Here is a 26,471-nt window from a genome sequence, read left to right on the forward strand (position 1 = left end):
TGAACATGTAACAGTCAGCTTACCCATGTCTGCTTTGTGTACAGAGCCAGGCAGCTGACTACATCCCCATGCCCACCCTTAGTCACCATGGTGAAGAGGAGGAGGAGCCTCTGTTAGGCCTTGGTGTTGGATGATTACTGTCCAACCAAACACCCATTCTCATGTCCAGTATTGAATGTCTGTTTGTAATCACAACAGAGTAGGAGGTTACGCTGATGGAGAGGTAGAGGAGACAGGCATATCTGTATCTTGATCTAAATAACAGAGTGGAAGTGTTGAGATTAAAGTTTGCTGCTTTTAGAACTTAATTCCTACAGTTTTCTGATTGGATCAAAATTCTCTCCTATGTTTCCACATCTCAACACCAGAGTGATAATCTCCCACAACAGAATCCTCTGAGCAGTCTTTATAAGTGATGTAAATGAAGGGGATTGTTCAAGAGGCAGGGCTTAACAAGGTCTTTCAAAAGTAAATCTACGCCACAAAAAAAGTTCAATAGCAGTGCCTTCCTTACCTATCCTCCTGTGTAACACGCATTGCTACTAAATGATAAGTGCAGTTGTAAGAAAACCAGGATGAGTTTTCAGGACCAAGCTACAGTTAAACCCCATGCCAGCTGCTTACCTACCTGGCGCTGCTCCTTTTCCTCAGTCGGTTTCAAAAGCTTCTTCCCCACAGGCAGCACCTGCTCAGTGAGCCCTCAATGCTGGCATTGTGCTATATTCAAAGACTGGAGATACTTGAAAGACAGCTCAATACAACTCTATGCTGGATCACTGGACACATGCAGCTGGTGGTGAAGAGGATTTCACCCCAAAGAGGATGAGGAAAATGAGTGGGCCATGCTGGTCTTAATGAGTACTGCTGTCTGGCAGGTGATTTAGGACACGTTCTTCCTATACTACCAGGCTGCAAAGCAGTTTTTTTCCTTGGTCCATATGGTTTTTGAATTCTATCCCTCGAACTGTATTGTTGCTGTATTGTCTCCCGTTATATTGTAAAGCGCTGAGCAAACTGTTGGCGCTATATAAATCCTGTATAATAATACTATAGGCTTAGTAGAGTTAAATTAAAATTGCAGTATGTATGGATTATGTGACGTATGTGCTGTTTTTATGAAAATTGTGTTTTATATGAGGCTTGTAATATCCTTTATTGTGAGGGGGCTACAACAGCATTTCATTTAAAGTTTTATTGTGAAATAATACATTTTTCTGATTCTGATAAGATAAATAGGAAGCTGGAGATTTAGGGTGGACTACTTCAGAAATTTGAGGGAGACAGTGTAGATCAAGGGTGCTCAACCTTTTGAATAGTGAGGGCCACTTAAAGTGGAGTTCCACTCATCCTGCCAAAAAATAAAAGTCAGCAGCTACAAAAACTGTAGCTGCTGACATTTAAAAAAACAGCCACTTACCTGTCCCTCGGTGTGTCCCCCGCAGCCCGTTTCACTGGCCGTCCTGTATTCCAGGAGGCCGGCATCTTCAGTGTGGGCACCCAGCTGTGAAAGCTTGCGGCTTCACAGACGGGTACCCACTGCGCATGTGCAAGTAGCACTGCGCTTCCTGAATGGTCCTGCAGTCTTGTGGGATCTGTCATGTGTCCCAAAAGTCTACAGGGAGGGAGGATCGCCTAGGCGATTGGACCGGAAGTGATAGCAGGTACCTGGCAAATTCGGGTACCCACTCCCCCCCCCCCCCCAAAGGTGCCAATCCTTAATGGGGAGCAGTCCTTAAAGCGGAACTTCCCCTTTTGGGTGGAGCTCTGCTTAAAGTGATTTGGTAACCGCTCGCAGGCCGCAATGAAATTAAATGGTTCCGAATTTTGATATTTTTTTTTTTTTTTTTTATTTCAAATAGAATGAACATTTTCTTCCTGCAGCTGCTAAATGCTGGCGGGAAGGAAAGAGGAGAAGCTGGATTTCCACAATTCAGGAGGAAAATGGAGAGGATCGGTCCCTGTATTTGCTAATGTCCAAGCTTCAGGTTGCTAGAAAGTTCCCAAGCAAAGTGCACTTGGTATCACTCCAGCTGAGACAGAGAGCTGGTGCTACAGAGGAAGCATCGGTTGTGTAGCTCCTGCTCCCGCCATTGCCGCCTGCTCCCGCCATTGCCAGCACCATCTCAATGCACTCTGATGCACTAGGATGGTAAGTTGGCAAACCCAGGTCGTGATCAATGGGATTCTGAACCCAGGCACGCACTTCCCTGGGTGGAGGTCAAGGGCCACATCAGAGAGGTCCGTGGGCCACAGGTTGAGCACCCTTGGTGTAGATCATAGTAAAAAGTATACCTTTACTTCAAAGGAAATGAACAGTTCTTTTGCAGTTTGACATTAGGTGTTAGAAACAGGAATGCACACAGTTGTGCGCTCTTATTTCTGCCCCACAGAGTTCATTCATATTCTCGTGGCAAGGGACATTTTTTATGTTGACTTAAAAAATGGGTTAATGTGCACTACTGTAGAAAAATCAGATTTTCTATGTGAAATAAATTCACTTAAAGGGTTACTAAACCCTCAACAGTCATATCAGTCTGTATATGAAGTAAAGCATGCTTGTTATACTCACTGTGGAACCTAAGGGGTTAATCCTCTGCATTGTGTAAAAAGGCTGTTTGATCCTTTCTTCTCTGCCCCTCTTGTTGAAATGACCATCTGATACAGACTGAACCTGCAGTCACATGCACATGCTCAGTTTGGTGTATTGCTAGAGAGGTTTTTTTTTTTTTCTTCTTGAGGGTGCAATGTGATCAGCACAAAGCCAATCAGCACTGTCCAGACAGAGGTCAGAGGTTTCACATCCTCCTAGAGCAGAAAGAAAACTGTTCCTACAAGCTTTAACCAGTGCTCTGCTGAAGTCACAAAACTGCTCTAACTGCTGATGAGAAAAGGTATTTAGCAGTTTATATTTACTAAAATAACTGCATTTCCATGTTGTGTGTACTGTGGGAGACCAGATATAGTGAATGCAGGGTCCGGGGAGACCAGATATAATGAATGCAGGGTTCAAGGTTTAGTGTCACTTTAAGCGGTATTAAACACAAAATCAAACATTATATTGCAGCTTACCAACTCATAGTCCGGGTTCACACCAGTGCGGCTTTGATATCGAGCTACTTCAGCGTGATTTCCAAACCGCAGATCAGTGCAATTTGGATGTTTGATGTGAACCAGGGCTCAGATATGGCGGCTGTAATAGTTTCCTTTATTTGGCATTCTTCTATTTTCATCTGGTGATTCAGCCAGCAAAGCTGTTTTCCAGAAGTTCAAGCTCTTCAGCAGAATGTATCAGTGTACATGGATGAGACCATCCATTTATTAATGGCAGGGATGATTAAAATAAGATTTTACTTATTCATGTAAAATCTTTATCCCAAAAAGGAAAAAATGTTTGCTGTAATGGATTATAAAGTGTTAGCTGGAGTTTGGCTTCAATTTGTATTCAAATCTGTTAATACATTTAACACTCCCATCTCCCTTACAGACTGACAATGCTGCTGTCAGCTTGTGTCCTGGCTCATTCCTCCAAAGTGGTGTCTCACTAATGCAGGAGGTGTGTTACTGGCAGATAACCAAGTGAAAACAGAGAGAAAAAACAAAAGAAAACGTACTCAGCGGCCACATCTAATGTGTAAGCTGCAATATATTACATATTTGGTTTTGGGTTTAATACTGCTTTAATGGTTACAATAGACAAGGGCAGCTTTTCCCAGATGAAATCACATACTCAGTGGGGCTTATTTACTAATGGATTAGAGACTGAGCACTTAAATTGAGGAACGATTCAATTCAATTACACAATCATCTGCTCCTGACTGGGTGATCAAAATTAGCAGAATTTTGTTTTTACATGATTGGATAACTGGATAATTTTTAAAGGATAAGTAAAATTATTAACTTTTCTTTGCAGTTTAGAAAAATGTACATTTACTATTTTTTGTTTCGGAAGCCTGGAAAGCATTGCACCAGACATCAACAGATTGCTGGTGCCATGCAAGTCTACTACAGACTGTCAGTGTAATCTGTCTGCTCGTATTAACAGGCAGTTTACACTGGCAGGAAGAATCAATTAACTACCACAGTGCTCAACAGCACCAAGGTAGTTCATTGAGAACTACAAGCTGATATCCACAAAAGCTGTCTGGGCTTGTAGTCTCCCATTCACAGAACTCCGAATGAACAACATGGCTGCGTTTTTGAAAAAATTGTAAGTATACAATCCAAACGCATACGTTCCTGTGTTAAAAATGGCTGTGTGTACAAGCGGGTGCTACAGCGACAGTCGGCTGGAACCGAACAGAACCAGCAAGGGAGAATGTCACCAGCACACCGAGGATCACCAGTACAAAAGTTTTAATGAATGATCACATAGTTACAGCAAGGCAATGTTTCGGAGTGTCATAGGACCCCTTCATAAGGCATGTGATTTTTTTTTTTTTTTAAATTGTGACCGCTAGCAGGGGGAGAAGAAGCTGGCACATTTTAGAAAGTGGCTGAATTCCTAGAGTTCAACTTTAAAGTAAATGCTCACTTTGCAAAGTGACCGCTCACTGAGCTAAGTAAACAAGGTGAAATTGTGTTCAAATTAATATGCCGGTAAAAAGAGCTTTTTTTAATCTTAATTTACTGGGCAAAACTTGACTGGCTATTCAGCAGACGCAGGTTCCTTTTGTTTCCTAACATTCACTGTGCAAAGTGAAGATAAACATGAACATTCACTTTGGAAAAGTGAACAGCCTATAAAGTGTTACTAAACCCACAACAGTAAAATCAGTCTGTATATGAAGTAAAGCATGCTTGTTATACTCACTGTGGAACCTAAGGGGTTAATCCTCCGCATTTTATAAAAAGGATGTTTGATCCTGTCCTCCCTTTCTTCTACTGTCCCCAATCCATCTGCTGATACAACAGAACATTGGGGACGAGCTGCACATGCTCAGTTTGGTGTGCATAGCTAGAGAGTTTTTCTTCTTGGGAGAGTGCATGTGATAACAGAGCCAATCAGCGCTGTCCAGACACTGGGTTAGGGGTTATGCAGCCTCATAGGACAATCAGGGGAGAATGAAAACTCCTCCTACAAGCTTTAACCAGTGCTCTGCTGGGCACTGATAGAATTCACAAGACTGGTCTAACTGCTGATGAGAAAAGATATATAGCAGTTTATATTTATTATAATAATTGCATGTCCATGTTCTGTGTACTGTGGGAGACCAGATATAGTGAATACAGGGTCCCGAGTTTAATAACACTTAAGTAAAAAACAAAAAAATCTGTTGCTCATAGCAACTACAAAAGTGTCGATTTTTTTTTGTAGTCCCACACAACTCCAAGGTATGCAGACATGCCAACTATTTCATCACTAAATAATTATAACTTCCCGTTTTATTTTTTTCTCCTATGATCTTTTAAATACCATAAACGCTTCCCCCCCCAAAGGTCAGGTTTGTGTCACAACAGAAGAAACTGCTTAATTCAACGCCCACTTCTTTCATGTGAAAATAGAGAGGGAAGCGTTCTGGTTACTTTAATCGTTCAAGAAGTTCCCTCTATAACTTCCCTGACATCTTAGCAGCTTGAGCACGTGGTGCCCTAATCAACAGTACTGCGGTGTTAACATGACTCAGCATGCAAAACGGAAATCTCGGCTCTTGCTTGATACAGATATTTCCATCAATAGAAAAATCCCTTAAAGGAGAGCTCATTTGAAGATAGAGAAAAACAGACAGTACAGTCTATACTGCCCACTCAGTGTAATGTGAATGAAATATGAAGAACTTACTTTAGTGTGAAGAGAGTAAGTACGTTGCTTACACAATTCCTGGTCTGCTCGTCATATGACATCACATGAAGTCTGCAAACCACCTGGCGGCAGAATATCATTTTCACAGGGATGACAGACTGTCTATGGTACAGATCAGGGGTTAACAAGAAAAATGGGGGCCCCAATTGTGGCCCTTGGTCTCAGAGTAGAAATAGCCAGTAAGCATCATTGCACTGCACAATAACACGAAGTAGAAGATAGGACTGTTCACCTGGAGTGCACCTAGGACTTTGGCTAGCTTTCCTTGGAGTAGGTTCAAAATGAACACAACTATGGTGCACCCAAATCCAACTATAGTATACGCAAAAATCTTTAACATTCCTTTGCTACAATTAATAATTATTATTCTGTGTCATGTTTGCCAGGACTGTGTACCTCCATGGCAACCAGGACTGTCTACCTCCATGGCAACCAGGGAAGCATCACAATGCTGTAGGTAGAGTTACAGGGTTTGCTTGACTTCTTATGCACTCCCTTCTGAAAGCATCGTTATCTATTTACAGCTCAGATCAAGCCAGGAGACCTAACCCAGCTATAGACGAGATCGAAAAACAAAAATGGCGTACACGGTTGTGCTGTCATGTTTACTCTTTTCAAAAAAAAAGCAGCATGTTGGATCCGGCATTTTTAATTGTGGCACGCAAATCGCATGTTACATCTGGCATATGAATGATGCTAAAAACCAACGATCTGACGATCAACAAAAATGTTCATTCTGTTTTCAATTCATCTATGGTCTGCTTTGGCTGCAGTCACAGGCCGACTGCATTGGATCTGCCCCTCAGGCATTGCGCCTGTTGCCTGCATGGCGTATTTCAGAACATGTACACTTCAGTGACAACCCACAGAAGAATCACTTCTGTCGGCGGAAAATTGAAGCGGTATTAAACCCAAAAGCAAAAATGTAATATAGCTTACCAATCCTTCCATGTGGTGGCTGCATTCGTGTTTTTTTTTTGTTTTTTAAGGATTTTTTTCCCTCTGTTTTCACCTGGCAATCAAGGTGGTAAAACACCTCCTGTGTTAGACACCACTCTGGATGAAGGAGCACAGAGGCGCCTTTGGACAACAGCATGGTCCCTCTGTTTCAAGGGGTGTGTTAGACAGACTAGCAAATTTAGATACGCTAACAAACTGAAGCCAAACTCCAGCTCACACTGCAGTTGTGGCAAATCTTTTTTTATCTTTTCAGGATAAAGATTTTACATTTAAAAAAAAAAGCTGATGATTGTAAACACCAGTTATTGGTAAATGGTTTGTTTCAACCCACAAACGGATATATCTGAAGGACAGCTTGCTCTGTTGAAAGCCTACTTTACTGGCAGGAACACCAGATGAAAATAAAAGAAAAAGGTCTAAAAAGAAAACTAATGCAGCCAACACATCTAAGAATTGGTGTGATGCAATATAATAAAGGGTTGCTTTTTGGTTTATTACCGCTGTAAAAAAAAAAAAAAAAAAAAAAAAGAGAGGGGTCAGAAAAGTAATTAGGACTTTGTTTAAACTTCTCTTATTGGGGGTTTACAACCACAGATTTGCAACACAGCAGATCAAGTAGCATAAGACTCCATGCACACTGGTAACATTAGATGTGTAAAGTCACATTAAAACATTTTTCAGCGGTTTTTAGCCTTTTTTTGTATTAGCATTTAGTGGCGTTTTGCCGTGTTGGCAGGTTTATTAAAAAAACATCCAAAAAACTGCTGGTCTGCAGTGATTTATCACATTTTTCAGCGTTAGAGCGTTTTTACAGCTGCAACACTCCTCTAGCAACCCACTAGTCCTGGGGTTTTTTTTCCAGCCAAAAAATGTTGATTACAGTCTATGTGTGCATGGACACATAGGATAACATGGTGGGGAGTTTACTGGCAGTAGAAAAAAATGTCAAAACCCCAAAACAGCCGCTGTAAAAACGTCCAGTGTGCATGAGGACTAACGCACAAGTTGCTGCAACACAACAGCGTGAACCCAGCCTTTAAAACATTTTTTATATATGCCTCAAGTATGTCCTGAAAAATTGATCACTACAACAAAAACCACATGTACCCTTAACAATAAAGCAGGCCAGCATATACAAGAACTCCCCCATCACACAAAACAAAAAAACTGTTGGGAGGACAGAACAATATATTTAGCTTATAGCTTGAAAGAACAGGAAACCAGTGTAAGATGCTTTCCTGTCATATCAGATACAATTTGGGGAAAAGAAAGAGGTCTTCATGTTTTATTTATAAGTTGATGAGAATGTTTAGGTAAACAAAGGAAAAAGTGGTTTGACATAAACAGAAGTTAATGAGAACTAAACACTCTGATAATTTAATTTACAAAAACAGAAATAAAGAAGTTTAACCATCACAAAAATATATATAATCAATGTAAGGGTGGGTTGCTTAGATCTTTGATTTGATCATAATTTTGCCTGAAGGAAGAAGGGCTGTTGGAGAGAATATCTGTAATGTAAGGTACAAAGCACCATGCTCTCCCACCACGTAGTATTTGCACAGTAATTATTATTATACAGGACTTATATAGCGATTTACATTATGGAGGGAGATAGTACAGTAACAATACAGTTCAATACAAGAGGGATCAGAGGGCCCTGCTCCTTGGAGCTTACAATCTAGGAGGGAGGGGATAGTGGTACAAGAGGTAATTAGCTGTGGGGGATGAAGTGGTTGGGGGAGTAGGGGATTCCAGTAGTTATCCGGGATCAGGGTAGGCTTCCCTGAAGAGATGAGTTTTCAGAGTGCGCCTAAAAGTGAGCAGAATAGGTGATAGCTTGGGGTAGGGAGTTACAGAGGATGGGTGAAGCCCGTGAGAAATCCTGGAGACGAGCATGGGAGAACAAGGGAGCTAGAGAGTAGGAGGTCTTGCGAGGACCGGAGAGTACGGTTTGGGTGGTATTTAGAGACAAAGTCGGTGATGTAGTTAGGGGCAGTGTTATGAACGACTTTATACGTCAGTGTTTTGAATTTTATTCGCTGGGCAATTGGAAGCCAGTGGAGGGATTGGTTAGTGGAGTAATCTAGTATCCTGATAGGGAGAGCAGCATAGGTAATCAACATTTTTTACTTTTATGGCTTTCACACAGGCGGTCATATAGAACAGTCAGCTGTGCTGAGATTTTACCACTCCTGGCTGCCCACCAGAATTCTAACATTACAGCCTGACAACGCTGTAGACGCACCTCAGCAATTTTAACTCAGGTTGCAGAGTTTGACCAGTAGGACCGCCCACCGAGATCAATAGGGTCACACCACAAATCGCTTTTCAGAGGGCAGTAAACTTACAGCCCGTGTAAAACAGCCCTTAGATGAATGGACGGTGTACTGCATCTGTGCCGCTGCCACCATCCTCACTCTCCCATAGGCGATGGAAGTGGGACGCTGTGGTCATGGATATGTAAACATTTGGGTAGGGGAGGGTACAGGTTATATTCAATCAAGAATCTGCAAAACGTGGGCTAGTAATATTTAGGGTAAATGTGAAATTGTGCTTTAAGGAGATTAATAAGAAAGCTCTAACATTTCTGGCATATTGCCTGCCTGAATCTTCATTTTCTGCTCAGAACACCAAAGAAAAAGGAATGAAAATGAGAATGCCTGTTTGACAAGTAGGAAATATTACCCAATCTGACCAACTCAGGCTGCTGTATTTAATTGTTGTACTTTTAAGACCACCCATTCTCAGCTCATGTTTCAGTCCTGAAGTTTCTACATAGAGGACAACACTACCTTAACCTCTTGCCCTCCTGCGGATGTACCCCCCTTCCTGACCAGGCCATTTTTTTACTGCGCTATTTCAACTGGTAATTGCGCAGTTTCTTTTGGTGGTATTTGATCACCTCTGCGGTTTTTACTTTTTGCGCTATAAACACAAAAAGACAAAAAATGTTGAAAAAACCCCGATATTTATCATTTTTGGTTATAAAAAAGATCCAATAAACTCACAGTTAGTTATAAATGTAGGCCAAAAAGTATTCTGCTACATCTCCTTGGTAAAAAAAAAAAATCTCAATATGTGTAGATTAATAGGTTTGTGTAAAAGTTATAGTGTCTACAAACTATGGTAAATATATTGGAATTTATGAAGCTTTTACTTTCTGACTGCCTATCACATTTCTTGAGGTGCTAAAATGCCAGGGCAGTACAACCCCCCCCCCCCCCACATCAATTGACCCCTTTTTGGAAATTAGACACCCCCAGGATTTTGCAGAGAGGCATGTTGAGTCCAAGGAACATTTTATTTTTTGCCACACATTTTTTGAAAGTGACAATTTTTTTTTTTCTTCACAAAGTTGTCACTTTAACGATATATTGCTCATACATGCCATGGGTATATATGGAATAACAACCCCAAACATTACCACATGTGACAGACTTTTTGTCAGCCTAGCCATGTACAGGACCCCAAAGTCCAATGACCACCTACAGGATTTCAACGGGCATATTTCCTCATATCACTAACCTACTACCCACCACAGTTTCGGAGGCTCTAAAATGCCAGGATAGTACAAACCCCCCCCCCCCAAATGACCCCTTTGTGAAAAGCAGACACCCCAAGGAACTTGATAAGAGGTATGCTGAGTATTTTACAGATATCATTTTTGTCACAGGGTTTTGTAAAAGGAAAAAAAAGAAAAGAAAAAATAAATGTAAATTTTCCTTCTTCGTTTTCCAAAAACATGTGGCAACAAATGATATCTTCATAATACTAAAATACTCATCACCATGCCTCTTAGCAAATACCTTGGGGTGTCTACTTTCCAAAAAGGGGTCGTTTGGAGGGGTTGCTTCTACTATCCTAGCATTTCAGAGCCATCATTAGAAACGTATTTCCCACATCACCCACTCTTGAAGACCAAGCTTTTTCTGACACTTTTTGTTCACATGAAAAAAAAAATGTCTTGCTAGAAAATTACTTTGAACCCCCATATATTTTTTTCAAGCAGAGGCCCTAGAGAATAAAACGGTGGGTGTTGAAATTTTTTAAGTCACACATTATTTGTGCAGCGATTTTTCAAACGCAAATCTTTTTAGGAAAATTACACTATTTGGAATTTTAATGCACAAAAACACAATATATTGCCCAATTGTTTGATAAATTGTAAAACATGATGTTACGCCGAATAAATAGTTAGTAAACATGACATGCTTTAAAATTGTGCATGTCGGTGCAATGGCAGCAAAGTACATACAGTTTTATTATCAATAGGCGACTTTTTAAAAGCCTTTACAGGTCACCACTTTAGATTTACACAGGAGGTCTAGTGCTAGAATTACTACCCTTGATCTGCCATTCATGGTGATACCTCACAGGCATAGTGCAACCACTGTCTACATATCGTCACGGAGTCAACACTTACGTGCACAGGGGGGCGAGGGTGGTTTTTTTTTCCCAGTTATTTTGATTTTTTAAATTATTTTTACACTGCCCTTTACATTTTTTTTGATCATTTTTAATGCTATCACAGGGAAAGTAAATATCTCCTATAATTTCAATGCATTGTCATATATTCTTTTTTGAGAAATCTGGGCTCTATCAGATTCTAGATATCTCCTCTGCCCTTACATTACCTAATCTCATCAAGATCGGTGTGATCAGATGCTTTCCCAATTTACAAATGGCGCTGTTTATATCCTGCAAAACTGAAGTGATTAAATGCTCGTAGCTTCCGATTTCTTAGACTATAGAGATGACTAAAGTCATTCTGGTCTCTGATCAGCTCTATGGTCAGCCAGCGGATCTGCCAGTTACATTTTCGGATTCTCCTGTGGGACAGGAGAGCCCAGGAAAACTGTGGAAGGCAGCAGGGGGGGATGTCCCTTCCTTCAGCTTGTAAAAACAATTCAGCAGCTAAGGGCAGGGGGGGGGGGAGCAGGCGCATTCACACCCCAAAATAGGAAGCAATGCAAGATTACATCACTTTCCAAAGAGCTGCAGCTTGCCCAAAAATGCAGGTAAGCGGTTGGCAAGTAGTTAAAAAAAAAAATTCTCAATATGGTATGGTTTTAAAACTTTGTAAAATATGTTATGTTTGGGGGGGGGGGGGGGTCTGATCAGGGATTTTTATTTATTTTCACACTTTGCTTTGCAGGAGAAACAAAGATAATTTTTCCTGCAATGCAAAGCTTGCTGTCATGAATCTAACTCATTCATGAACTGTTACGGGTTTGACAGCTCAATAGTGATCTGTGATTGGCTGGAGCTGGTCACGTTACCGGGTGCTGTGATTGGCCCCATATACCATGTGACAGCTGTGGGCCAATCACAGCTCACTAGGAAGAGAAGCAGAGCTGTTATGAATGAGATTGATTCATAACAGCTCTGCTTACATTGTGATCACGATCACTGGACAGAGCCGTCGCGGTTAGGGAGCGCTGCACGCCTCCTTGTGTTGGTATGATATACGGGTACGTCGCTTTGCCTGTAGCTGCCGCCCAACCGCAGTACACTGCGGCCGGGCAGGTGGGAAGTGGTTAAAGTGGTAGTAAAGTCAGATTTTGTACTTGTACCTACAGGTATATTTTATATGCGGTTATCAATAGCAGCTAGTATAGCCGCTAGCAATAATCGCTGTCTTCAATGGCTCGACAGGAGGGATTCCCCTGTCAATGCTGTCTATGCTAATGGTGGAATCGAGCTAATTTCTTTCCCGTGGTTGCAGGAAAAAATTTTGCTCCGTGTATGGGCTGCTTAAGTTAGTATACTGAGCTTCACAGTAAAGGCTAGATTAATATCAAAGGTAAGGCAGCCCACTGATTAGGCAACCATTTTTTTTTTTTGTTCATCCAGCAGACAGAGCCAAAAAAATTACTCTATTTCCCCATCCACACTCTCGATGTGGATCGGGAAATCACTCCTGCCATGTTAGGAAAATTTCCCCATTGTCAGAATAAAACACTTATCAGAGCTGCCGGCTATAGCTGGCGACACTGGTCATGCAGAAATGTTCCAACAGGCTGGTTGTACAGAAGTCAATTGGTACAACCAGTACATCTGCACAACCAGCCTGCCCATACATTATTATACAGTATTTATATAGCGCCAAAGGGTTTGCTCAGCGCTGTACAATAGCAAGGGGGACAGAACATGAGACAAAACAGTAACAGTACAATACACGAGGGGTTCGAGGGCCCTGCTCTTTCGAGCTCACAATCTAGGAGACATGAATTTAAATTTGAACAGTCCCAGCTGAGTTAGCCGAATTTGAATTCATGTATGATCGGCTTTAGTCAGTTTTTTCGCTCAACAAGCGTATTGAATGAAAAAAACTCAACCGGTTCCTCCATTCACTCACTCAAAGTGTATGGGGGAATCATTCCTGCTAAACTACTGTATTTTGATAGCAGGGGAGACTTGCCTGCCATCAGAATACACTGATCAGCAGATTATAGCCTGCAGAGCTGTTCGAACAGGAAAACCCAACAGGGCAGTTGTACAGAAGTTTATCGATAGAACGATTTCTCTACATCTTCCATGCTAATAGGTGGATCGCAATTTGGCTGGTTCCTGCTGAACCGGCTGGAATTCAATCCATCTATGGCCATCTTAATTGCTTACTTGTGCTCCCACTCTATTTTTAAGCTGGACATACATGGATCAAAATTCAAATTTTGATTCCTCTATGGCCATTATCGTTCACGAGAAGTTGCTATATTGATTGAAATTCTCATGAACTGGCTTGTCGGAAAATTTAATTTCGATCAGCGGATGCAGCCAATTGGCTATAGCACTGATTAGTGTATTCTGACATCCTTGTCCTGTTGTCAGAATACAATGACACACTGGGGAAGATTCCGGCATCAGGTCAGTTTTTCTGGGGGCTGAACGGAAAAAAACTCCACCATATATGGCCAGCTTTGAGCTCCATTCACATGGACCATTAGCACAACCTGCAAATTCCAGTAGCAAGAATCTGCAGATATCTAAGCTGGAATGACAGGTGTGTGGGAAGAGCTGCAATGACAGGCTGACGGAGGCCGCAACTATTCATGAATGTTCGCACTGCCAGCAATCATCTGTCACTAACTGAAGGTAATCCCTGGTATTCCAGCCACAGGAATCTGCAGGTTGTTCATACTGTGTGTGAATGCAGCTTACGAAGAATGACTGCAGTTATCTCACTTGGTCAAGCTTTGAAAAAAAAAAAAAAAATCTTCTTTAACCCCTTCACACCAGCACCTCCTGACCCTTTAAGGGTTTCAGAAGCCAGAAGGTGGGGCGGGGTTTAGGGTCATGTGACCGCAGCGACACGCCGTCACATGATTGGGAAAGGTCCCGATCAAAAGAGGCGATCGGGACCTTTCCATGAGTACCAGGCATGTGTGCTGGGAGTGAGCAGGGCGCGTGCTTTCAGCACATGTTCTTTTTTAATAGAACGCAAATGTGCGGCCACTCGGCATCTAGGGAGGTCGCACATTTGCGTTCGGCCGGCGTGAAGAAGTTAACCACTTGCCTACAAGGCACTTATACCCCCTTTCTGCTCAGGCCAATTTTCAGCTTTCAGTGCTGTCGCACTTTGAATGACAATTGCGCGGTCATGCAACACTGTACCCATATGAAATTTTTATAATTTTGTTGAGACACAGAGCTTTCTTTTGGTGGTATTTAATCAACTCTGGGTTTTTTTACGTCTTCCTAAACAGACCAAAAACAACTGAAAATTAAAAAAAAAATGTTTCTCAGTTTCTGTTTTCGAATTTTGTAAATACAGCAATACCTCGGTTTAAGAATTTAATTTGTTCTGCAGGACTTTTCTTATAGCGAAAAATTCTTAAACCGAAACGCCGTTTCCCATAGGAATGCACTGAAAACCAATTAATCTGTTCCGGAGATCACAAAAAAGTAAACACTAATAAATACCGCATGAGTTATTTTATCAAGCCATGCGGCATTTTAGTAGTGACAACCATGTGTTAATATTTCAGCTGTCAGCGGGGTTCCCCACAATGTAAAAGAATTGCCGACAATTAAAAAAACTGAGTGGGGTCCCCCTTCCCATCCATACCAAGCCCTTCGTGTCTGGTATGGATTTTGAAGGGAACTCCCACACCAAAATCCATACCAGACCCTTTTCAGAGCATGCAGCCTGGCATGTCGGGGGGAGGGGCAAACAATGTTTCTTTTTAGTTTCTGAGAAGAAACATTTCCGTTAACTCTGGGGAAAGTGACAGCTAATTCTGTGAGCTATAGTGAAGAAAAAAAAAAAAAAAGAGCCAGCAACTGCATTTAAAAATCAGCACTGACATACGCTTTGTATTGCGAAACAAAATTCATACAAGATTTGTAAACCTAGGCATTATTTTAAGTGGATTTTAATTTGTAAACCGAAAATTACTTTAACCGAGGCATTCTTAAACCGAGATATTACTGTAAGTGATTTTTCTCCTTCACTGATGTGCGCTAATGAGGCTGCAGTGATGGGCACCGATAGGCGGCACTGAGGATGCACTGATGGGCATTGACAGGCATCACTGGTGGGCACTGAAAGGCAGCACTCATATGGCACTGATTGGTGGCACTGAAATGCAGCTCAGATGGGCACTGATATGTGGCATTGATGTGCACTGGTAGGCACTGATGGACACCGCCAGGTGGCACTGATGGGGCTACACTGATCATCAGTGCCCTAAGTGTACATGTCCCCTCTGAGTAATGCCGATTACCGGCTCTCTTCTCACAAGCAGTCAGCGTGACAGTTCGTGAGAAGAGGAATGGCGATAACCGGCGTTTCCTTATTTACATGCGATCAGCTGTGATTGAACACAGCTAAATCACATGACAGAGCCAAAGTCATCGGCTCTTTCGTTAATTGGTGATCCGGGGGCGTACGTGCGGTTAGAGTAGGAGGACACCCTCCCAGAATGAGAGAACCGCCGTGCACCCATCATTACCTTATATGACAGGCGGGAGGCGGTTAAACAGCTGTGTTCAGAGATATGCAATGTCTGCCACAAGCAAGAGGTGCGTCTGCCTTCAATATGCTCCCGTACATTGGCATTGATTGAATTTTGAAGCTACTTTACTGCATCATTGACCTAAACTGAAAAAAACAAACAATACTTCAAATAATTTATTTTATGTCACTACCTAATACCTATAAGTCATTTTGTGAGAGAGCCTGGCATTCAGACCTAATTTACCTACTTTAATTCCTCATCTAACAGTTCCAAACAAAAGCTGAGAGCACTTTTGCATCAAACAATGAATAATGCTCGTGTAAATATATATATATATATATATATATATATATATATATATATATATATATATATAAAAACTTATAAATTATCTTATTTTATATGTGACCACAATCTCTGTTCTCAGCTGCATATGGGGTTTAGAGAACTAGGGGAGGAGAAACAGCACTATGTTGATCTTCCCAGTGAATGGCAGTGCAGTGTGGTGTGTGAGCACAGGTCTTGGTCATTGCAGGACAGGCTGCTCTCCTAGTAGTCAAAACTGACCACTGCAAGGATGTGCTTCTATGCCTAGCATGTTCAGTTTGAAAAAGGAAAATAGAGGCACTGGCAGAAACATCAGGTATTTCACACAAAGGAAGCAATACAAAGAATATGATACTTTTTAATACGCAATACAACAGACACAGCAAGAATATGAAACATTTAAAGGCTCAATGTTTTGTACCTTCATACATTCTATGCATATAGGTAAAAAATCTTCTGTGTACAGCTCCCCCACCCCAAATACCCAAGCCTCACTGCAATCCAGCGATATGCACGGGAGCCTCGGCTCTCCCTCCTCATTGACTGCTGTCAATCACAGGCAGTGAGCCAACAAGAGAGGGGGCAGGTCTCTGTGTGTGAACAAGCAAAGTAGTGACTCGGGGCGAGCAAACACCAGTGCCCCCATAGCAAGCTGCTTGCTCTGGGGGCACTTGGCAGGAAGGAGGGGCCAGGAGTACTGGCAGGGAAAATGAGAAGAGGAGAATTATGGCTACTCTGTGCAAAACTAATGCACAGAGCAGGTAAGCATGACATGTTTATTGTTAAAAAATGCCTTTACTATCTCTTTAAGATCAACAACTGTCCACAGTTGACTGCAGAATAATGACCCATCTATATAAACTCAAATAATGTACACTAGAGTTATACATTGTGTACAGTAACACGTAGGCTTGATAAGTCAAGTTATCCAGAGGAAACACAATGGTTTTAAGATACACATTGCTACATATATGTCAATGTTTTACAAATAATTGCCAACAATTTCTCATGCCCAAAAATTGTTCAAGCCATTTAGAGACCAAAGCCAGTCTGTAGAAAGGAGGTAACGGGTATTTTATTAAAACGATTTCAAAAATTTTCATTTTACCCGTGTTGGTACACTCCTGACCTTAGGATCAAAATGGAAAAAAAAAAGCATCCTTCCGAAAAAAACAAAAGAATCCCTAGTGTTACCTGCTTGATTTAGTATTAAAACTTCCTATGGCATAAACAGGATTAAATGTGAGAACATAAAAGGGCGCCGGCTTCTATTTCTAGAAGGGTGTTGAAATCGGACAGTGTCGCCGTGACTCATTGTTCAGGTTGAATAACCGGATCTCCATGTATCTCCTTAGCTTTGGCCTAACAGCCATTTCAGTAGCCAGGTTTCACACAAAGAGCAGACACACCCCAGCTTGTGAGCTGACAGTGTCCTGGTGAGAAGCACTAAAAGAGGAATTGGATGCATTCCATTTGCAATTCCTTTGTTTTGGGTAAACAAAGCAACAGCATTTTGAATGACAAAAAAATACCATTTGCACATTTCACCAATTTATTTAAATCCAGCTTTCTGCATTAAGGCCAGATTCACATTACTGCATGTTACCTCAACACTCAAGTCACCCTAGGTTCACACCTAAGCATTATCCGCAGAAACGCTCTACAGTCCATTTAACATGATTTCCTATGGGACACATTCACATCTCCCCGTTTTCACCCAGTGCGTTTTTTGGAAAAGGTCGGGGATCTTTTTTACCACAAAAAAATAGCATTTTTAGTTCTAGAAACTTCAATAGAAATGCTGCAGAAAAGCACGTATTGCGTTTTTGCCGCGTTTTAAATCTGACTAGCAACAAGAAAAATTAAAAAAAAAAAAGCAATATCGCTGCAAAAATGTTGCAAAAACACAACGCAAAACGCATGGCAGAAACAGGTCAAACACAAACTGCATAGGTGTGAATCTAGCCTTCAACATTACAAATGCATCATGGTGTCACCCACGTTATAGCGCCCTGCAATGCATGACAAAGAATGGTAGTTTGTTGTGTAACAAAAACTGGTCATGTGTGATTTTAAGCATGTCAGAGTGTGTTGGCAGCCCATTCATTTTTAACGCAACACATTAACATGTGAAATTATGTGTGACACAGCTTGGATTTTGATTGCCATGACAATACACCTGCTTTATAGCGCACCACAATGCACATTAGCACACAGTTAAAAAAAAAAAAAAATTTAAGCCCCTTAGGATGTGTTGGTAGTCTATTAATTTGGAATGGAATGCCCTAAAATAAAATAGGGGATATCATATTGCGTGTTAACGCACTGCATATAAGTAAATGGGATATTAGTTGGTCAAATTATCTGAATATAAGAGTTATATGCTGTACCTGTTAATAAATCACTGATCATGGTTAAATTAATTGTGAACTCTCTTCTTTGCAGCAAGCACTTAGTTTTTCATTTTTATGCTACAAATGAGTATAACTGTAAACTAGAATGTAATAATACAGTAAAGCTGGCAACACATGACTCCAATTTTGGCTGATTCCAGTAAGAATCAACGAATGATATTCAGGACATTTGTTGCCCTATTGGCACCACCTGGCTGGGAAAAAAATTAACTGAAAGATCTAAATAAAGAAAAAAAAAAACATTTGCAAAAATATTTAAACTATATGAGATTGTGAGAAAGGGAGGGGGATGTAGGAGATGAGAGACATTTTATCTATAGATTGTAAGCTCTCAGGGGCAGCTCTCCTATCCCTCTTGTACGGTCTTCCTTTATATTGTAAAGCGCTGCACAAACTGTTGGCGCTATATAAATCCAGCATAATAATCTAATGGGTGATGGTCTGATTTAACAACTGCCTTCTATGTTTGTTGTTCTTTTCACACCTACCTCATGCATCTGTATGCGCAGTGCCCATGCAGTGAAAGAATGAATCATTGTCCTATAAAAGACTATACATGCGGTTATATATTTAGGACATGTTTCTAGTAGGCTGAGAAATCTTGCTCACAAGTCTGCTCTGTCTCCATCCTACCACACTTCACACACATTTATGAGATGAACACAAGCCATGTTGCAGCCAGTGTCTATGCTGAACATTGCATAGTGTTTGACCAGCCTTACAAATACCTAGGAAGCTTGTTTATTCTTCTGGTTACCTAGCAACAGCGTTCCTTCTGAACACTACCGAAGTAAAAGTGGAGCCGTCTCCTACAGCAACTAACTGGCTTGGATTGTCAATCACACAGGATTAGGACAACCTCCGCTTCTGACCGCTTAGGCAATCGCAGGGGAAGCGGGTACCGGTCAAGATCGGGTACCCGCACCCCAAAGGTGCCAATCCTTAATGGGGAGCGGGGGACAAAGGATTGAGCAGAACTTGCCCTTTTGGGTGGAGCTCCGCTTTAATTTGCAGGGATTTCCTCTCACTTCCTATTTGGCTATAGAAGAGGAAGTGAAGGGAAATCGCTGCAATGGGACACAGATGGCGAAAAGAAATTCTGGCAGGGTTACAGCCCTCCCTTTCTCTATCCATATGAAAAAAAAAGAGCTTTGCCTATACTGTACTTTAAGAGGGGGGGGGGGCGCATGGAAATCATACTTTGACTAGTACCCTAATAAAGATTTTTTGCAACAGAAACTTTTGGAAAATATTGACTTATTTGCCCATGTGTTTCCATTTCTGTATTTTACTGACTTCTTTTTTGATTGTATAGTTTTTAAATGCAAAAATATTAATACTAATAGAGCCTCTGAGTATGGGAAGCAGGGTGACATCACTGAAATTGCTGGTACCCTAAATTTGTCTGGCCTAGTTATACGTTTTATTATTCACTCTGCCAGTGGGGAATTAGAGGAAAAAAAAAATCTAACAGAAGTAATAACCCTCCCTTACACTATCCAAAATAATAAAAATAAAAACTGTTTGCCTATAGTTCTACCTGAAGTGTCATTTTGGGAAACTTACATAAAATGGAAAAAAAAAAAAAAAAAAAAAAAAAAAAAAAAGAACAGTAACAATGCATTAAATCACCCCTACACATTACACACACCCGAACGCATGCATTTAGCATTATACCCATCTAAAAAGAGCCCATTATATACATTAGTTACCATTTCAGGTGCAAACCATTCTGGCAAATCTATGGGATAGGTGGGCATGATTCCCTGCACACTAGTGTCTTTATAACGTTTAACGTGTTAGCGTTGTATTAGCTTTTTACTGTACATGTAGAAAAAAAAGCTGTGTTTTAGGAGCGTTCAGCGGTTTTTGTTCTCTGCCAGAAAAATGCTCCCAACACCTGTACAATGGATGTGTATGGACTATTTTTGAGGAATAAGAATATTGTGTCACTTTAAATCACTTTCATACACACAGCCAATTTAAAAAAAATGTGCAACTACATCCAGGCAGGGCCCATTGACACCACACACACTGGGTTGCATAGCTCAACACAACGACAACCTGGAATCCATCATTTCCAACAAACAAAATTCACTGCAACATACGGTGTGGGGTGTGCGCAGGGTGCTAGCAGAACATGCTGAGTGTAAATTTAGGGCTGCGTGCTGCAGAGCATGTTAGGGCCTGCAACATGTTGTGATGATCTACACTACATCGCAACACACTACCATGTGTATAAAAGAATGAAATGTCATTTTGTAACATTTTAATTCAACAAAAAGGGAAACAGAGCAGTGCATTCTAACAACACATCGCACTGCTCCATTGCAGGGCACACCAGAGGCCTCTGATGGGTGCTCTGAATAAACAGCGCAATGTGTTTTTTAACTTAATTAAAATGTTACAAAATTACATTTCATTCTTTTTCATAAGAGCTCATTCAAACTAGCGGTTGAGGGGAAGTAAAAGCCTGCGGATGAGTTGTGTTTTTACAACTTCCCCTTCAGCTGCAGAGGCAGCAGCCAGGGTGTACACAAGTCACATCTGTGCTGCTTTGTTTTGCAGCCAGAATTATAAATGCTGTTCCTTTCGATGGGTGTAGCACACAACAAGTACAACCTATTCAAGTGAACACATCAGCACTGCAAGCCGACATCAAGTGGTTGTGCTGCGGGATTTAAGGTGTTGCAGCAGACGGTAAGGACGTGATACCATACCCCCTGACCACCTGCCAAATACTCTGAAGAGTAAAACATGGATCGCTCTTTAGAGAGCACAGCAAATGTGAACGAGCCACGGGTTGAAGGAAATAAAATTGCTCGATTTTCTCTATCAACCCAGTCAAAGTTAATGGGGGAACCCCAGCTGCTGCGTTATTGTTACTGACAGGGGGAGGTTTCCCAGCCATCAGAACAAAAGGCCAAAATCTGCCCCCTGTGCTCCTTCATTTAGAGTGGGGCCACTCAAAAACAGGTGTGTTACTGGCCAGATCAGCAGGTTAAAACAGAGGGGAAAAAGCCTAAAATGAAAACTAATGCAGCCACCACATTTAAGTTTGGTAAGCTGCAATATATAACATTTTTAGTTTCGGGTTTAATACCACTTTAGTAAAGATCTCAGGCATGTTCAGATCCTAGTCCAAACACACCTGAGCTAACCTGTCAGGAAGATGTCACTGCAGACAGCCAATCATAGGTCGCCCCGGAGCCGAATGTATACACGGAGTGCTTAAATGAGTAGCAGTGAGATGGGGAATGCCTCAGCCACTTATGATTGGTGTGATATTTCAGTCGGGTACAAACTTGTATCAAAACACACCTGAGTTCATCCATATTTCAATGAACAGCAGCATGTGTAGGTAATAATTAGCAACACACTGTACAAAAATGCAACAAATCCTAATTTTTTTTTCCCAGCACACACCAACACAGCACACTGTGAACTAATAGGATATAAAGAACGGACCTTGTCTGCTCCTTGGGAAGGCACACGGCAACACTGCCTAACAATCCTTTCACACTGGTGTTCAGTCTGGATCTCTATGGCAGTTTTTAACGTGTTTGTAAAGGCGTCATATTTTTAAAATAATAAACATATTATACTTACCTGTTCTGTCAAATGGTATTTCACAGAGCAGCCTCTTACCTCCTCTTCTGGAGTCTCCCACCGGCGCTGCCTGCTCTTCCTGTTCACCAAATGCCCCCTCAGCTGCTTAGGGGGCAATCACAATCCAGGTTGTGTGTGTTCACAGACACACACAGCACAACTTAGCCCTCAAAGCCCCCCCCCCCCCCCCAGGATTTGATTGACACCAAGAGGGAGAAAAAGCAGCACTGCTGTGAGCACAGCGCTGGGTCGAAAGAGGACTCAAGTAAGTGATTAAGGGGGGATGATATTTGAAGGTTTTGTATCATACTGCAGAGAAAACATTAGGGTAAAAAACCTTATGCCTTTACACCCACATCAATACCGGGCACATTCAACCCCCTTCCCGCACCAATTTTCAGCTTTCAGCGCTGTCACACTTTGAATGAAAATTGCGCAGTCATGCAACACTGTACCCTATTGAATTTATTTTTTTAGACAAAATAGAGCTTTCTTTTGGTGGTGTTTAATCACCACTGGGTTTTTATTTTTTGCCAAACAAAAGAAAAAAATGCAGAAAATTTAGAAAAAACACGTTTCTTAGTTTCTCTTATAAGATTCTGCAAATAAGTCATTTTCTTCTTCACTGATGTGCGCTGATGAGGCTGCACTGATTATTAGTGTAAACAACGTACTCATTGTGCCCTGTCAGACTTGCCAGTTATCAGCTCTCGTATTCTCACACGAAGACAGCATGTGAAGAAAGATATACCGATAACTGGCAAGTCTGTTTACATGTGACCAGCTGTGATTGAACACAGCTGATAACATGGTAAAGGGTCGCTGTGATTGGCCCTTTACCGAGATCTGTGATCAACCGTGTGTAAAGAATACAACGATCACAGAGCACTCGATGCATATGTGGGAGGACATCCATGGACGCCCGCCCAGAACTGGAAAGCCATGGCTAGAGACTGGTCAGGAAACAGTTAAGACAGATTCAGACTCAACCAAAATGTAGGACTATGGTTGGGCAGATGTAAATAGATGATTGATCATTCACCTACCTCTCTCTCTCTGTTCAGGGCCATTTTATTTTTTAAATGGAACAAAGCTGCATCCCTTTCCATTAAGATGGATCTCAATGGCTGCCATCTGTTTAAAGTTGTACTCAAAGCATAAGGATTTTCATCTTAATGCATTTCTCTGCAGCAAGGTCAAAACCTTTCATGATCCGAAACCCCCCTAAAGGGATATGTTCACCTTCTAAAATAAATTAATAAATGAACGTTTTTTTGTTTTGTTTTTTTAAAAGTGCATTTACAATTTTTTTTTTTTTTTAGGATCCTCGGAAAGCACTGCACCAGCGTTCAGAAGATCACTGGTGCCATGCAGAGCTCCTGCAGCAAACTGCCAGTGTAAGCCATTTGCCCATACCTCATATGGGCAGGCAGTGTCATACTGACAAGAAGAATCAATGAACTACCAGAGCGCCCAACAGCACCGTGGTAGTTCATTGAGAACTACAAGCCGACAGCCTCAAAGGTTGCTGGTATTTTTAGTTGATTCATTCACGGAACTCTGAATTAATGACATGAAATGTGGGTGGAGCCCCACACAGCTGCGCTCTTTAAAAAAAATGACAGAAGGAAGGGCTAGTACAAAGGGCTCGGATTGCTGAGCCGCTGCGGGAACATGTTACATGTTCCTGAAGATGAACTTACCCGGCTCTTCTTTTGATGCAGCATTGTACCCATCTGCACCAGTGCTGCTCTCTCTTCATGTACTCACAGAGAAGACAGTGGGGCCATCAACTCCTTCTGCTGTCAATGAAATCCTGTGAGAAGAGAGCATGGCCAAGCTGCACTGCATGCGTCAATAGACACAAGGAGCCCGGCTTAGGAATGCACCCGCATGAGTGTCCCCTTACCAGCCGGCTTGATATAGGGACACTCATAGAAGAGGAGGACAGCACTGGTGGGGGACCCCAAAAGAGGAGGTTCGGGGCCACTCTGTGCAATATCCATATACAGAACAGAGAGGTTTAACATTTTAACTAAAGAAAAAACCTTTACAGCCACTTTAAATATGAAGTGAACCCTCCTCTCATTTACAGCCGAGGAAGCTGGGAGAAGCAATATTGATCTGTAGTTGTCATGGCGATGCATGTGATCAGTTATGACACCAGCCATTTGATGGTTTGAGGGTGAAAGTCAATGTGTCAGTTATCACTGTTAGCTTTCCAGGAATGGAAGGGTTCTGGATAGCCATGAAGTGGACGGGATCAGGACTGAATAAATCAGTTCTATTTATGGCCGTTTTCAGGGAAGAAACATTTTCAGTTTACATTCCTCCCCTGGGATTGCTTTCTAAAACGGCTAAAAAAAAAGAAAAGGACTGATGTCACCTGAACTCGTATTTATCGGGATTTCCATAGAAAAAGATAAGATCGGAGCGGTGAGGGCGGTGTGCAAGGCCCCGAATACACGGGGTGGCGGGGTGTGGAAGACAAATGTATTGTGGCCCCAGCCATGAGCACACAGCACGGTGTACACAACACAGGGAGGGACTGCAGGGGATTCAGCGCCGCCAATGTGCACCATACACACGGAGCCGACGAATCCAGCCCGAGGTGGGGGCTCTGGAATAGGGGTTGCTATGGACAACATCTCCCTGGTAACAGTATCCAGGGAACTCCTCCCCGGGATTGTTTACAAGGAGAGCCGATGAGAATCCTCCGACACAACAAACAGTACCCCCCCCCCCAGCATTGTACGGCCCCATCATTGTCTCCTCACACAGCCCGGCACACCATGACAGAGCTCGGCGGACGGCTGGGCGGGGCAGTGCCGAGTCACCGCTCCGGGCCTCCTCATCCCCACACCCGGCCACCTCACACTGTGCAGGCGACCACCAAACTCCAGCCGCCTGCGGCCTACGCCTTGTCATAGAGCAGCGACGACGATCCCCCCCTCCTCCACCCCCCGGAGAGCGGAGCACACCCAGCTCACTCAGACCCCTTCCCGGAGCCCCGACACCCTCCCCGCACTCACCGGTGATGGGTCTCAGCTATCCGTGTCCCGGGCATTTCGAGCTGCCGGCGGGGGGCTCGCCTGGCGGAGAGCGGGGAGCATCGTGTCCTTCCGGCTGCTCAGCGCTTCTTCCTGCTCCCAGAATCCTCCGCCGCCCTCTCCCCTCCCCCAGCCTGCCTCATTCCCCCTCCCTCCCCCACAGCGTCCCTACAGGCGACACACACCCCCACCACTCTCCTGTGTGTCACGTGACGTGCCCCCTCCGCTCTCTACTACACCCGGCTGTCCCCACACCCTCCCCAAAGCACCCCGACTGTCCAAACACCCTCCCCAAAGCACCCCGGCTGTCCCCACACCCTCCCCACTACACCCGACTGCCCCCACACCTTTCCCAATGCACCCCAACTGCCCCCACACCCTCCCCAATGCACCCCGACTGTCCAAACACCCTCCCCACTACACCCGACTGCCCCCACACCTTTCCCAATGCCCCCCAACTGCCCCCACACCCTCCCCAATGCACCCCGACTGTCCAAACACCCTCTCCACTACACCCGACTGTCCCCACACCTTCCCCACTACACCCCAACTGTCTACACTACACCCCAACTATGCCCACACCCTCCCCACTACACCCCAACTGTCCCCACACCCTCCCTAATGCACCCCAACTGTCCAAACACCGTCCCCACTACACCCCACTGTCCCCACACCTTCCCCAATGCACCCCAACTGCCCAAACACCCTCCCCACTACACCCCAACTGTCCCCACTACACCCCAACTATCCCCACACTCTCCCCACTACACCCCAACCGTCCCCTCTACACCCCAACTGTCCCTACACCCCGACTGTCCCCACACCGTCCCCACTACACCCCAACTGTCCCCACTACACCCCAACTGTCCCCACACCCTCCCCACTACACCCCAACTGTCCCCACTACACCCGACTGTCTCCACACCCTCCCCACTACACCCGATTGTCCCCATACCCTCCCCACTATGCCTCGACTGTCCCTACACCCGACTGTCTCCACTGCACCCCAACTGTCCCCACTACACCCGAATTGTCCCCACACCCTCCCCACTACACCCCAACTGTCCCCACACCCTCCCCACTAGACCCCAACTGTCCCCACTACACCCGACTGTGTCCATACCCTCCCCACTATGCCTCGACTGTCCCTACACTCTCCCCACTACACCCCGACTGTCCCCACTACACCTCGACTGTCCCCACACTGTTCCCCACTACACCTCAACCGTCCCCACTATACCTTGACTGTCCCCAAACCCTCTCCACTACACCCCAACTGTCCCCACTACACCCCAACTGTCCCCACTATACCTCGACTGTCTCCAAACCTTCCCCACTACACCTCAAC

The 26,471-nt window shown here is 43.1% G+C and overlaps 1 protein-coding gene across 1 annotated transcript in view; it reads right to left on the bottom strand.

Annotated features, from left to right (window-relative positions):
- Nucleotides 1-25,217, bottom strand: part of RC3H1 (ring finger and CCCH-type domains 1) — a 126,929-nt gene extending 101,712 nt beyond the window's left edge. Inside the window, exon 1 of the mRNA XM_089676344.1 lies at nucleotides 25,106-25,217. The gene's annotated coding sequence lies outside the window, so the exon portion shown is untranslated. The remainder of the gene's footprint in view (nucleotides 1-25,105) is intronic.
- Between the last annotated feature and the right edge of the window lie 1,254 nt (nucleotides 25,218-26,471).

The sequence above is a fragment of the Staurois parvus genome, unplaced genomic scaffold (assembly GCF_062004578.1).
Source record: "Staurois parvus isolate SC_StPar_1 unplaced genomic scaffold, SC_StPar_1.0 ptg000166l, whole genome shotgun sequence".
NCBI classification, from domain to species: Eukaryota; Metazoa; Chordata; class Amphibia; order Anura; family Ranidae; genus Staurois; species Staurois parvus.